The following is a 12,450-nucleotide window of genomic DNA, read 5'->3' as shown; positions in this document are numbered from 1 at the left end:
GCGGTATTTCGCGCACTAAAGAGATGGGGGGAGCATACAGTGAATGAGTGAGAAGGGTACTTTCGAAAATATTCCTTGAAACTTAGCGAGACAGCACTTGGAACTTTTCGGGTGCTGTGAACACAATTGTGCACATTGCGCGCTGCAGCTAGGATCGGTTTCTGTCCCTAAAGGGTGCAAAGAGAAAACTTTGAACGCAAACAAACAATACATTTTGTTTCGTGGGCGTAAGACGTCTTCTAGCTAGTTTCAGTTAGAGGTGGTGAGTGGGACATAATTTAATATGATTTTGATTGTTTTCCGAGGAAGCGCTCCACATTTTGCACCCGCATCGAGTGACGTGCGGGTTCACCTGTTCCCTTTATTGTAGTGTCACCGAAACCAGCGCTTGTTCACAAAAACGGCCAGTGCCTACCGGCGAGGCTGACGTCATCAGTGTCGTTGTAGTCCACGCAGGCCGGTGGACAGTGACGTCAAGGTGCACTTCGGCGGTGTCGCCGACTGAGACCGAAGCTACATGAACAGAATTGTGTGTAATTAATCATTAATGCTGCATACTGCTGTTTTGAGCTCATTTTCATGATTACTTTGCCAGAAGGCCTGCTTCAGAGCAAAAAATTGTGCTTGTAAAAGCAAATTAGCGCTCTTCATATTGCACTTATTGTGTTTTTTTTTATAAGCGCTGTCGAATGCAGTAAACATTTCTCGATCTAGTGGCCTTGGAAGCGTCCACTTTTTTCACGAAGTCGGATCTTTCCGACTGTAATGATGTTATTACGCACTGCGTTCACAACGTACAGTTCGTCTTCGAAAGGAAAAGTTTGATCCCGCGATCCTTATAATAATGATTTGACAAATCTTTGCTTAAATATAACAATTGACGACTGTTTCGAAACTTTTAAAGAAATTGCGTTCATGAGCGCAAAGAAACAACCGTTCATACTCTGTGTTGCAGTCCTGACTGGATTTATTAAGGCCTGTAGTGACTCCTAAGGCGGAAAAAGTTTTTCTTTTTTGCAACACAAACTGTGGGCAGCACCTGAAAGGGTTAAAGATGTGGTACCTCTGCTCTAGCCTGATAGCCTAAGCGCAACAAAAACCGATACAGCAGACTAAAACTGAACAAACAAAACAAGTAAAACTTTATTGTTTGTTAGCTTCTCATGCGCTCTTCTATCCTCACGTAGTTACAAAGTGTCTTGGTAGCTACCGAGAAAAAGAAACGCCTTCTAGACTGACACCCGGGATGCCGCTATGGTCTCGTCTCGAATGTCCTCCCACAGCTTCATGAAAGAGGCGTTATCCCCCTTTTCTTGTATAGTCTTTTCGAATCGGGCCAACAGATCGGGCGTGAAGTATTCCTTCCAGCTCCCTACCCTTCCTTCTTTGACAATAGATAACTTGGTTGGGTCTCCCCCGTAGCCATGCTTGCAAGTAACCGTTTGTCTGGTCAACACATTATCCCATTCAGGAATTTCGCTTCCTGCCAGTTTCACCACAACGACCTTTTTTCATATTTTCCGCTTTCGAGTATTCCTCTATGTTCTGGAGGATCCCCTCATCTTCCTCTAAAGCCTGGGCGTAACCGTTCCCGAGAAAGTGAGCCAGTCTGAGCACCGTGCTTCGGGTGTCCATCTGGAGCTCTTCGTAAGTGGCAAAGAACAGGTTTGGTTCGTCCTTCAGTGCATATCCGGACGCCACGTGGTCGAAGTAGTCCCCGTAGCCCAGGTCAGCTTCGATGAAAGCCTCGAAAAAATCTTCGAACTTGCCGTCCTGAAAGCGGTAGGTGCTTACATCTGTCATCATGCGGAACATTGAGACGCACACGTCCCACGGGTTTCGTGCCACGTAGACATACTTGGCTTCTTCGTTCATCGCCTCACGGCGCAGTGGGGTATGGGTGGTGAACAGTCTCACGGGGAGCGTCGGCTTCCAATCGTCGCAGTCACTGTGCTCTATTGCGCGAAAGTCACGAATGAATTCACTGTAGTTAATATGCTTTCCCCTCTTTACGAGGAGCTGTGTGATGTACTGCATCCAATGTGTGCCACTCTTTGGGTACGTGTACTGAAGGATGTCGCCCTTGGCAGCACGGAAGGAGGACGTTTTTCTGAAGGTTTCTGGATTCAGCCAAGGGCACCTCGGCACGCCATCGATGATTTGGCGGTAGGGCCTCCGACGTGGCATGGCTGCTAAATTTGTGCAGTGGGTGACCTGAAAAGGAGAATATTTATATTTGCTCACATGAAACGCAGACACCTTAAGCGGAGATATAGTGTGTTTGTGAGTCATTTGTCAAGCACCCCACGTTATTGCTCGAACTATGAATTTTAAAAGACATTTCTTCGTGAAGAGCCTCCCTTCCTTTGTACAAGAATAATAAAAGCGCACTGGTGTGCACAGCAGGTGTCTTACAACATAACCTCTGTCCTTTAAGGCACAATAGAGTTGAGAAAAATGCACTTTTTTCGTGCAGCATTAGTTCTTAACTTTTAAACAACCTAGATGTATAACCATTGCGAGTTTCGATAATGACTGGAAGCATCTAAATTTTTCTCAGTCGCTAAAATAACACGGCTGCTCTGTCACATCAGGATACTGTTGAGTAACAAATTGACATCGAATCAGAAAATCAGATTGACCCAAGCTAAGGTGTTATTAACGTAATTAATACCGATCCTCCCGCAGAAATTTTTTCTGGGGCGCGTAGCAGCTATTGAATACCTTCCTCTCATCGTTTTCAGAAAACCGGGGGACACAATAAACAACAACTTTTATTAATTGTCTGCCCAGTTTTTGCGCCCGAAGTTGAACGTGGAGGCGCACTGGCATGCATTATGTCTGGAATTATTTCTGTTTGGTGGCTTTGAAAGTGGCGATAATTCGATGTGTTCTCATTCAAACAGTCCCTGGAAAATTGTTGGAAAATTGTGCGCGAATAAACAAACTGCTTGGAATCGCGATAAAGGTGGCTATCACAAAATAGGGTTTTCATCGCAGCCTCCACCTCTCCCATGAAAAGCGATAAACATATCAGCTTTCTTGATCGGCTGCATTAATTGCAAGCTGTATCAGATAAAGAAAAGACACTTCAGGCTTCTGCTCTCCGGAAGAAATAATGTGTGGCGGAAGTATGAACTACGCGCGTACACACTAACAAATTTGAATTGGGCCTTTGAATGCACTAACGGGTCGAAAATGAATATTGTGCCGGCAAGGAATCTACATTCAGTTACTTATAGTTTGAAAAGGTGAATCTTGAAGTTGAGCATTTGGATGGGGAAAACCCTTGAGCATCAAATACAACGCCGGCAGGAACAGGGTCTCTTGATAAGCTCGCGATCTCTGGATATGAGTGGCTTCATATCCAGGATCATCTTTTGACGCTTTCTTTTCCAATTAACAGCTGAAAGCTGAGTGTGCATACATGCGATCACGCAATTTTTTTTCAGGACTTGTGTTCTTTCATACCGAAATTTTGTCTTTGATAATGCAGTGTTTGTTTGTTTACAGGTTTAACGTCCCAAAATGGCTCAGGCTGTGAGGGACACCGCAGTGGAGGGCTCCGGATAATTTCGACCACCTGAGATTCTTTAACGTGTACTGACCTCGCACAGTGCGCGAGCTCTAAGACTTCGTCACCATTGAAATGCCTCCGCAGTGATCGGGATCGAAAGCGCACCTTTCGGTTCAGCAGCGGAGCGCCATTACCTCTGAGCCACTGCGACGGCTCATAAAGCAGTGTTTTCTTTCAGGCTTCGTAGATTGCGCACTGTTGCTGCTGTGTGTGCTAAATGCTTGGTAAGTTCTTGGAACCTGCGTGTACTGCCAAACACAAGATGTGAAAAGTGCGCCAAGCAAAGCGATTTTGGTCAGGCGCCGAAAAAGACAAAATAATAAAAGCAAAACATTATCTAGAATTTCGCTTACTGCACGCTTTCTTTTACGCAAATAATGCCCTTCAAACGTCTTTAAAGAACACCGCAAGTTTACGTAAACAAAAAAGCGACGGTCGTACTCGCAGTTGTGACAGATGGTTTGTACCCCACCGCCGTACCGATTATCTCGGTCAGTCCCTACAGTACCTGCTTCCATTTCTTCTGAACGATTATGAAAAGAAGGATGTATATTTGGAGACCTACAGTAAAAAACAACTGCGACAGTATTTTGTAACCCACTAAACAACCTGTGCACAATAATCATGCTAACTTTGTATTGTATGCCAATTCCGCTATGTTTTCTGATGCTCAGGAAGAATTGAGGCCGAACGCCGATCACCTGAAATTATCATTAACGACGATTGTTTTGTTAATAATTCTACTGTATAGTTGTTCGAATGATTGTTTGAAGATGTGTACTAACACTACAATTTAGTTTGTAACCACTGCTGCCTTGTATGGGCCCCCAGGCACCTTTCAAGCTGTCGTAGAACAGCTTTTACGCCTGGGGGCCTTCAACCTCGAGTTGAAAATAAAAGAAATGAAATGAATTGAATTGAAGGCTAAAACACTCCAAAGAGGTCTTGATGATGCCAACGTATGCTTTGCTGATGAAAACATGGGAACCAGCAGAGGGGCTGAAGTAGCTTGGGGCCAACGTGAACCTGTCTGCACCACCACCCGGGCATATTTAGGTCTTCGAAAAACATAGCGCAAAAAGGACACGGACGACACAGAAGTGGACAGGACAGCGCCTGTCCTGTCCACTTCTGTGTCGTCCGTGTCCTTTTTGCGGTATGTTTTCGAAGACCTAAATATACCCGGGTGGCAAAGTGGACAGGACAGCGCTTGTCCTGTCCACTTCTGTGTCGTCCGTCTCCTTTTTGCGCTATGTTTTCGAAGAACTGTTACCAACTAGCCCAAACCAAGCTACTGTTATATTTAGGTGCACGGAAAATGAAGAAAGTGGAATCAAGTGCATAGATCCTGCGAAGAAGCAGAGAAAATGACAAGCCAAACAAGGACATAACCAATAATTCGGGATCAAATAAATTTTTTACAGGAAGGACATAATGAACTTATTTTTTTCATATACTAAATATTTCGCTGCAACAATCAATACACCCGCAGATATCCCGTCGGCAGTCTTGCATTCTTTTGCCATTAACGTTTTTGTTTTCGTCCAAAGCGTTCCACATTGGTTTTGTATGGCAGCCTTAACTGCTCAAAGCGAGCGATGGAAAAAAAAAACATAAAAGAAAGGTTTTCTGCGCATAACAAAACTGAATCCTTACCTGCAACATTTCCGTGCCAGTACCTTACAATTTTTCAGTAGTCAGAAGTTTTGTTCAAGAATGTTGGGCATAATTAGAAAGATAATTTAAGTGATTGTGAATGGCGTGAGGTAGAATTTGGGCAGCTTGGAGGGCTATATTGTTGATGCTGAATTAATGTGCACAAAATGGATTGCGAAAATATATATTTATCTATTTCGAGGTAGCGGTGGCTACAAAAAGAACCTTTATGGCAAGGAATACAGCATTAAAAAAGGACGACGAGCAAACGCGGAGCGTAGTGCTGCTGCTGTGCCCGGGCAAAGAATGAAGAGGGAAGTGCACGGGCTTGTTCCTCAATTCCTAATATTCCTCAAATTTTATTTATGAGCCGCTTGAGATAAGCCTGAATGAATTTTTATCCTGTTTGGATGTGCACCAAACCCTGGATAATCATCCCGCGCCGGTATGTGTCATCGCTTCAGAGGCAACAATAACAACAACTACGGACACAGACAGCATCAGTGTCTCTCGCAGACACGACGTAACAAAGGAAGTGGAAGGTTGGTTGGTTGGTTTATGGGGTTTAACGTCCCAAAGCGACTAAGGCTATGAGAGACGCCGTAGTGGAGGGCTCCGGAAATTTCGACCACCTGGGATTCTTTAACGTGCACTGACATCGCACAGTAGTACACGGGCCTCTGGAATTTCTCCTCCAAAGAAATTGAACCACCGCCGCCGGGATCGAACCCGCGTCTTTCGGGTCAGCAGCCGAGCACCATAACCACTGAACCACCGCGGCGGCGGAAGTGGAAGGAATAGGGATTGCCCGGCGCGAAAGATAACAAGAGGTTGCTTTCACTGCGCGTCATGCTAAACAAGGTGCAGAATGCGTGACGAACCGAACTGAAAGCCGACCGAAATCGGCCCATGAGGGGCACGGCGGCGAAGCGGATCAATAAGAAGCGCTATAGCAATGGAGAAACTAAGGAATCATCCTTTGTGGTTTGTCTCTGTGGGTTATCTTTTGGGATTCCGTATTATTGCGGCAGTTCCTAAGTCACATCTTTGTTCCGCCCCTATGCGGCTACAAACGTATTTTTGTTGAACCGAGAGGGTCCGCCATGCGTGTGTTTAAGTACAGTAGTGAAGCAAAATATATGGTAGTCTGAATAAGTGCAAAGAAATTCTAGATATAAAGCGAATAATGCATTGAATTTCTTCTTTATGTACTTCGACATAATGCAGTCTTGTCTAAGAGCTATAGGGGCGTTAGCAACTGCCTGCTTCAGTTAGTTTTTCATATTTCTCCTTTCATCACCTTTTTCAATTGCCTTTTAGTAGCATGTTCTGAATTAGTTTAGCTGCCTGAGTTAAGAGTAATATATTATGTACATTTCTCTGCTACTTATTCTGGTAGAGCTATTTAGAAGACGAAGAGAGAAGCGTAAGATAATGGTAGAAGGAGCAACCTTTACAGCTGATTACTGCAATTCAATGCGAGGGAAAAGGGCCGGAGTGTGAGAGTATGATGTCGTAAGATATGGTATGGAGAGTCATGGTGTATGGGGTTTAACATCCTTAAACGGCGGGAGGAATATGAGGCCCACTGTGAATATGAATTTAGTTGCTGCTGATTCTGGCCGGCTGTCCAAATGTTTTTTTGGTATGGCTGCGGTGTGTACATGTTTTCATTCGCCTGTTTTTCTGGCATGAGCTCTTTAAAATGCCAACCAAGTGCTGATTTTTTGCTTGGCTAGTACTAGGCCGCAGCGATGACGTAGAGGTATAGCAAACGCTCCGCGTGCAAGAGGACCGGGTTAGGAATCCTGGTGCAGCGTAATTCTCCACCGGATTTAAAAAAAAAGTCCGCGTGTCGATGGAGTTCCATAACCAGGCCAGGGGTGCAGCCTGATCTCGGTGACCAGAACCGACAACGCACTGTCTTACCATAACCGGATTTGGCCACTCTGGTACAGTACTTGGCCACGACCTCCTATATGAAAAAACCAGTTAACCGTCGACCCTCAGCCCCCAGCGGCCGCGGAGCAACTGACCAAGGCGGCGGTCAGACCTGTGACGCAACTGAGGGTGCTAAGAATCTATGGCCCAGAACAGGTCGCCATTGCAAACTGAACCTAGAAACGAATAACGCTGGCAACATAAAGGAACTTTTTAGATGAACATGAAGGTCGAAGTTTTCGTAATTAGGCGTAAAAAGAGGCGTAAACTGAAGGTGGTACAGGCTTATAGGTCTGCCTGCAGCCATGATGACGAAATCGTTCAAAACTTCAATGAAGACGTGAAATCGGCAATGAGCAAAGAAAAACACAGTACACTGTACTGATGGGTGACTTCAATGCCATGGTAGGAAAGAAGTATGCTGGAGACCGGGCAGTAGGCGGCTAAGGCATAGGCTCTAGAAATAGCAAGGGGCAGTTATTAGTAGAGCTCGTAGAACGAAATAATTTATGAATCGTGAATACCGTCTCCCACAAACAAGAGGACAGGAAGGGGACATGGAAGAGCCCCAATGGTGAGAATAAAAATGAAATACACTTCACACTATGCGCTCAACCTGAAAGCCTATCACCTGAGGGTTTGGGTTTGGGTTTATGGGGTTTAACGTCCCAAAGCGACTAAGGCTATGAGAGACGCCGTAGTAGAGGTCTCCGGAAATTTCGACCACCTGGGGTTCTTTAACGTGCACTGACATCCGTGATGGATTAAATATGCAGAAAACCAAAGTAATACTTAACAGACTGGAAGCGAACCGCAGTTTACAGTGGGTAGGGAGGTGCTGGAAGTGGTAAGGGAAAACGTCTACTTAGTGCAGGTAGTGACCGCAGATGCGAATTATGGGAGCTAAATAACTAGTATAATCAGAATGGGGTGGAACGCATTTGGCCAGTTGTCTCAGACGGTGGATGGCAGTTTACCAATATCCGTCAATACACCGATATCATATACCAATATACCAATATCCGTCAGTTTATCAATATCAGGGCAATGTGAACTGGAAAGACATGGGAGAAGCCTTTACCCTGCAGTGGGCGTAGTGAGGTTGATGGTGATGATATTTTTGAAAGCAGTGATTTGATTGCGAGCTGCATGTGATTTGACCTGAATTGCTCGAATGGCAATTGTTCATGGCGGATAGACTGGGATCAAGCAGTGCCTGCCTTCCATGAAGTTGAGGCTTGCGCAAATTAGGATTTCGAAATTTCTGAAGTGAAGTAAAGTGAAGTTAAGTTTATTTTTGACATCGGTTTGTCAGAGGTGACGGGACAAAAGGCAATTCATTTTTTGCCTGACGTGGCCCCGTCACCAGTTACATTGCTCAGATGGGTGGCAAATTACACAGCAAAGTACACAAAACAAAACAAGAAAAGTAACATCGCATACGTACTACATGAATTATATGTAACGATCAATGAGTTACACATAATTAACACAGATGCAATGGAAAATTAAGGAAACAACAACGCATAGCTAAAATGTCTATAGGACAAACAAAAAATTGAAAAAGCAAACAATGAGATACACAGAATTAACATACATGCAAGGGGAGAAATAGCACGCAAACCAAAAACAATGAAAACCGTGTCGCATACCTGATACGTCTTTACGACAACAGAACCAAAAGGGACGCAGTTTCACAGCAGGGTTGGTTAACCGACCTTCAGCGGGACGGCCGTAATCGACCAGGAAAGTTGCCGACAAGGATATCCTTCGCGCGAGCGAGAAACATCCTCTGCTTTCTGCTGTCGCCATTTGCTAGGATATGGCGTTGGTACCCACTCTAGTGTGGCTCCGTGGACTTTGAAATGTTGTCTGACGTACAGAGGGCAAAACACTTCGCTAGAACACGTTCTGGGCGTGTTTTGGGCTGAACACGCGATATCTAGCGATAACATTTTTTTTTAGAATGGCGTGGATTTAAGATTGAGAGGACATAGTATTAGCGCTAAAAAACAAGGACGACAGGGTAGACAAGAGGACATAGTATTAGCGCTAAAAAATAAGGACGACAGGGTAGACAAGAGGACGTAGTATTAGCGCTTTAAAACAAGGACGACAGGGTAGACAAGAGGACGTAGTATTAGCGCGCTGTCTTTGTCTACCCTGTCGTCCTTGTTTTTTAGCGCTACTACTATGTCCTCTAAATCCAAACACCAACTAGCCCAGCTTTCTGCCTTAAGTGGATGTAAGCAAGCGCAGTTAAACTAATAGGATTTCATCGTCATTTTTTGCCTGCCTAGTCGCAGCAGCTTTCTGAGCTGCGGAACACAAAACTCGGTTGTTGTAGACATGCATTCTGCCCTCTGTACATCACCATCAGCCTGAATACGCCCACTGCAGGGCAAAGGCCTCTCCCATGTCTCTCCAGTTAACCCTGTCCTCCGCCAGTTGCGGCCACCGTATTCCCGCAAATTTTTTAAGCTCATCCGCCCACCTAACTTTCTGCCGTCCTCTGCTACGTTTGCCTTCTCTTGGTATCCAGAACGTGACCATTAACGACCTTGGGTTATACTGCCTACGCATTACATGCCCTGTCGAAACCATTTTTTTTTCTTCTTGATTTCGACTAGGATTTCGTTAACGCAAATTTGTTCCCTAAGCCACTCTGCCCTCTTCCTATCTCTTAACGTTACACCTATCGTTTTCCTTGCCATAGCTTGCTGCATGCAGCGAATATTCACGCCGGCTAAAATCTCTGTTTTTTCATTAAAGAGCTGTCTTTCTCCCTGTTTCTGTTGCGTTATCCTTAGTTTAAATTTAGCCATTTTTGTTGCCCTCCACGTTTCTTCCCCATAGATGACTAGCGGCAAGATGCAGCTGTTATATAAGTTTCACTCCAGGGAAATTGTTAAAGTGCCATTCATGATATGAGAAAACCTGTCAAATGCCCTTCACCCCACTCTTATTCTTCTAGTTACTTCACTCTCGTTTCACGCTGACTAACTAGTCCAAGATGACGCACACGCTTACCACTTCCAGCTCCTCGCTACTAATCGTAAACTGTTGTTTTCTTCAGAGATAGTTGAACATTATTTTCATTTTGTACATATTAATTTTTGGTCCACCCCTTTGCTCTAAGTCTTTGAATATGCTTCGCGATTGATCACCTCAGTGAGTGCTCTAGTCAATGCCATCAGCCAAACGCAGATTACTAAAGTAATCTTCATTAACTCCAGTTGTTCCTAATCCTCCCAATCTAATTGTTCCCAGTCAGTCAGTTCATCTCCTGAGTGACTTAGCAAGACAATGTCATCAGCATATCGCAAATTACTAGATATTAAACATTAACTCTTATCCTCACCTGTTCCCAATCCACGCCTCGGATCACCTTCTGTAAACAGGTGTGAAAGGCATAGCTGAGATCATGTCTCCCTGCCTGACACCCTACCTAATAGGACTTCTGCTACTTTATGGAGTGCTATGGTGGCTATGCGCCCGCTATAGACATCTTCCAGTATTTTTGCATATCGCTCATCTATACGCTGATTCGGTAATGTCTTAATAACTGCTGAGGTTTGAACTAAATGAAATGCTTTCTCCTAATCAATGAACGCTATATATAGGGGTTGGTTATATTTGGCGAATTTCTCTGTCACCTGAATAATAGTATGAATACGGTCTATTGTCACGTAGACGTTCGCAGAAGCCTGCGTGATGATTTTCATGATGAAGTCCAACGCTGTGCTCTTTGTCTCATAACGCATACACCTGATTTTTACTTACGTCTAATTCTGAGATATGCAGGGCTAAACTTTGGTGGCCAGCCCGAAAGCCCCATATCTACTTACTTACAAGTATCTTGGCCTTTCCATCACCTCTGATCTAACATGGGCCGTTCACATCGCGCATATAATATCCAATGCTAATCGAATGCTTGGCTACTTACGACGCAATTTTTCTTAAGCACCATCCTCTTTGAAATTACGCCTTTACAAAACTCTAATACGGCCCAAACTCGAATACGCCGCGTCAATTTGGGATCCCGGCCTAACAAACCTAACACAAGCTTTGGAAATGGTTCAGAATAACTCTACTCGCTTCATTTTTCTAAGTATACCAGAACAGCAAGCATCAGTGCCATGAAATCTAGCCTTAACTTACCAACCTTATCATCACGTCGCAAAATTTTTCGCCTGTGCCTTTTCCACAAGTTATTCTATCACCCGCAGTTTCATACCGAACTTATCTCACCCCCTCAGTACGTATCATCAAGATTAGATCACATTCATAAGGTTGGCATCCCTTTCTGCAGAACGAAAACTTTTTTTCAGTCATTCGTACCACGCACATCCAATGAGTGGAATCACCTTCCTTCTTCGACGGCCACCATCACCGATCATCATTTATTCAAGAATGTCATAGCGAACATTGTTTAACTAGGATGTATTTTATATTGTGTTATTGTTTTTTCCCTTTTCTGTTTTTTTTTGTTATTTTTTTTCTTTCCCTGAACGCCTTAGCTAACAATGTATGTGTAGGAGTCATGTTTGTACTTTGCCTGTTTAATTAACTCCTGTTTGTTAAATTTCATTTTTTGTAACCACTCCCCTCTGTAATGCTGTAATGGCCCTGAGGGTATAATAAATAAATAAATAAATAAATAAATAAATAAATAAATAAATAAATAAATAAATAAATAAATAAATAAATAAATAAATAAATAAATAAATAAATAAATAAATCTGTAAGAAAAATCGTGCGGCCAAGATCAAGGGGGCGAAGGAAGAGCTGAATTGCTCAAGTGGACAAAAGGAGATATTCATTTGGTAAAAACAATCCATAATTTGTGTTGCTTAAGAGCGATTGTATTCATTATGTACGTCGCACCAAACGCACCAGACATGATGCTCACTATCAACTGCATACTTCAAAGAATGGAGGCAGGAACGCAATGTTATAGGTATACTAAGGGGCTATTTGTCCGCTCGTGGTATTTCTTGCCTTCATGAAGCTTAAGGAACCCTGTGTATTAAGTTAACGAAGGAATGCGAGGGAATTCATGACAAAGTTATGCTTTCAGGGAACACGAGAATTCTGGCCGTGAACACGTGTTTTGTGCGACAACAATTAGACACACAGCGTATGCTTATGAAAAATTGCTTTTAGAAGATGAGGGTCCAAATTATTAACAGGACGAGCCCAGGTCTTGACCTTAGTCCAAACGAACATCTGGAACAAGAGCTTGGACATTATCTCAGGGACAGAAAGACCTGCAG

At 43.8% G+C, this 12,450-nt stretch overlaps 1 pseudogene; it reads right to left on the bottom strand.

The window, feature by feature from the left end:
- Window positions 1–1,186: 1,186 nt before the first annotated feature.
- On the bottom strand, window positions 1,187–2,211 carry LOC149361612 (amine sulfotransferase-like; annotated as a pseudogene).
- Between the last annotated feature and the right edge of the window lie 10,239 nt (window positions 2,212–12,450).

Source organism: Amblyomma mixtum, chromosome 2 (genome assembly GCF_055824585.1).
Source record: "Amblyomma mixtum isolate Tamu chromosome 2, ASM5582458v1, whole genome shotgun sequence".
NCBI classification, from domain to species: Eukaryota; Metazoa; Arthropoda; class Arachnida; order Ixodida; family Ixodidae; genus Amblyomma; species Amblyomma mixtum.
This window is presented reverse-complemented; position numbering and strand designations above follow the sequence as displayed.